General features: G+C 37.5%; 1 non-coding gene across 1 annotated transcript; it reads right to left on the bottom strand.

Annotated features, from left to right (window-relative positions):
- Positions 1-2,771: 2,771 nt before the first annotated feature.
- On the bottom strand, positions 2,772-2,844 carry TRNAV-CAC (transfer RNA valine (anticodon CAC)). The gene has a single exon. It is a non-coding gene; the product is annotated as a tRNA-Val (tRNA).
- Positions 2,845-3,174: the final 330 nt, after the last annotated feature.

Here is a 3,174-nt window from a genome sequence, read left to right as displayed (position 1 = left end):
CGCGCCGTTTGCCTGCTCTCGACTGCTCGTGACTATGAAACTAACGACCAGCAAAACTCAGGGGAACAGCGTTACGCCTGCTGATTAAGGGACGGACGTTTACATAGCTCGTTATCCATTGTCCTTGCCCTTCCACCCAACAAATTTTAGTCCAAAGGTTTTTGTGGCGTAAGTAAAGCATTCTTCCACAGAGAGAGCGAGCTGAAAGGGAGTCTCAATGCCGAACTTGCTTACGCACACATCTGCGGTATTTAGAACGGAGAAGACTGAAGGAAAATGCGAAAGAGAGTAGACAGGGAGTTAATATATCAAGGTTAAAATAATATTCTTTGTCGCTCGAAATGCTACTGAACACGAGGTATGGATATCAAAGAGGAGTAGGAACTGTTACATTTTTGAAGACTGAATTATGTAGGCCGAGCCAAAAATTAGCTTGTCAATCTTAGTAAACAATATGGGAATGTAAAATTAAATGAGGTTGCTGATTTAAATTCTGGCATTATCTGTTCATTCTTTTCCTCAAAACTTTTATTACTGCCACTGTATCACTCCTCGAGTACCCACCGCATTCTGTCAACACTTGTCTTGATAAAATTTGTTGTCTCAGGCGTAACTTTATGGAATTTGCATAACATATTGAAATGTAATGAAATAATTGACTTTGTAATTCCACATACTTTATTTTAAAAATATTTTTTTTATTTTAAAATAAAGTGTGTGGAATTACAAAGTCAATTATGTCATTACATTTCAATATCTTATGCAAATTCCATAAAGTTACGCCTGAGACAACAAATGACACCATAAAATCACCAATATGTCAGTCACAAGCTCCATGATATCCTGAACACCAGGGAGTTTGCGGGGAAGTCTGATATCTGAAGGCGCCTCATCCTTAGGACTTACCGTCCCATCTCCTTCTCTTTAATAGACTCCATCGCAATATCCATGTTGCCGCACCTCTCCTGTGACTCTGTCATATCCGACGTCGTTCCCCGTGGTTGCTTGGGATCTGAATGGGAAATGGGTTCCACCCCCGGGTCGGTATCAACATTCGCGTTGCTCAAACGAAACGTGCGGAATGATTTACGCTCCGCGAGGAGGTTCAACGGACAGACACGGGAGGAGTTACTGATGAGAGGAGGCACTGATGAGAGTGAACCGTCTCACTTATCGTATCTTTTCTACTTCTGATAATATTTTTCCTGACTTATCTTTGATTGCTTACAAGGACTTTCTCTTCTTACTTCACGGCAGTGCTTAACCTTCATGCATGGCGCATCAATTTCACCTTTTCGGTGTAAACTTTCCATATCCTCGCACGTGTCTTTCACCGCGCCTCATTTTCCCTATTTATTTCTAGCCTTAGTTTATTATTATTAGCTCTTTGTAATTCTTTCTACATAACTCTGTGTTTATATTGTTTCACTTACTTTTCCCCCAGTCTTTCTTTATCTTAAAGAAGTAAATTGAACCCGGCCCATAAGACCCACCCTGATTTTTTTCAGGTTAGAATTTACGAAAAATATTTGGTTCAGACAGAAAAGGGTCGAATTATTTCTATATAACTCTTAATACCAAGAAAATTGAACTGTTACATCAAAATATTTATCACTACGACAAAGTTCATTCATAGCCGAATCTCAGAAATTCATCACCACTGGATCTAAATCATTTTCTCAGTTATTTTCACTCTGGTTGTCACTTTCCTCATGCACAATGTCATCTACACTTCCATGTAGCGCATTACTAATTCCACATTTGTTTAAAGTAATGATGATAGTCTCACAATCAACTTTCTGCAAGGTTACTTCGCTCAATCACAAGCACTAGAAATCGACGGCCTATTCATTCTCCCCGTCGGTGACGTCATGAGTTGATGCTTTATAACTTTTATTTCGTATTCAAGTGTTGACTTTTGGTCTATTATACTTCTAGTACGTATCCACAGACCGTTTCTCTTCATGAATTTCTCGTACCATGACGTTTCCCTGGAAAAATCGGCAATATACATATTTTTTGTTAATGTTCTCGTTTGGATTTAAATCATATATGTTGAAAGAGTAATTTCGTTCTTCCTATGATTTATGACCTAGTTCTTAACATTCGCCAAGCTTAAGCCATTTAGGAGTGCATGAATGTTAAGTATGTTTGACTCATATCAGCATTCATTAAATCAATCTTCAGCATTCATTAAATCAATCTTCAGCATTCATTAAATCAATGTTCTCGTATCATTTCCTCAGGCGGAGGTGAGCCAGAAAGCCTTTTAGCTACTTAGCTTTTGTATCCTGAATCGTAATTCACGACTTCAAGTTAAAGTGTAATGCTTTGTGACAATCTTTTCACTTTATATCCCATAAGGTTATTCTAATTTTAACTTTTATTGCCACGCATAGCTTCTGATATTAATTTGATATCATCGAAATATGTATTAAAGGAAACCATTTTCTATGCTTTTTCGGCACTCATACTATTTAAGGTTGAGATCCTCTGGGCTCTGTGAAAATTTTATTATATTTGACTTATGAATGATTTCATTAAATTATTTTTGACACTGTATTGCACTGTATTGTATGAAACTTACTTGATAGAATACTATTAGGTATATATTATTCATAATATGTATTTAAAATAACTGTATCTAACTATCGTAGCACTAAAAAAATTGTTTCCGCCCGGGATCGAAACGGGGACCTTGCGCGGGTATATATTATTCATAAGATGTATTTAAAATAACTGTGTTTAACTATTCTAGCACTAAAAAAAATTGTTTCCGCCCGGGATCGAACCGGGGACCTTGCGCGTGTGAGGCGCACGTGATAACCACTACACTACGGAAACCACCTTTATATTTCCGACATTTAGGACTTCAAATCAGAAAACATTGTCTTCAAAAAAACTGGACTTGCAGGTTCACCTATTTCCAATACTTATTCGCCGGTAGTTAGTTACTATTTTCTGAGAGTCACTCATATAACATTCTTGATGGGTAACAGCAAGGGTCAATGACCGGAAAAAATGGTCCATTAAACATAATCCCTCTATTGTTTCCAGAATTAAGTCACCTTGTAACTACTTCGATTCCAGATGCTTAACTAAGATTAACAACCTAATTTTCGGCTCGGCATATCCAATTCAGTCAGCAAAAATATAACGGTTCCGGTCCACAGT

The sequence above is a fragment of the Hetaerina americana genome, unplaced genomic scaffold, assembly GCF_022747635.1.
Source record: "Hetaerina americana unplaced genomic scaffold, ioHetAmer1.1.p SCAF_5, whole genome shotgun sequence".
Lineage (NCBI taxonomy): Eukaryota > Metazoa > Arthropoda > Insecta > Odonata > Calopterygidae > Hetaerina > Hetaerina americana.
Note: the sequence above shows the minus strand (reverse complement) of the source record. Positions and strands in the feature narration are given on the sequence as shown.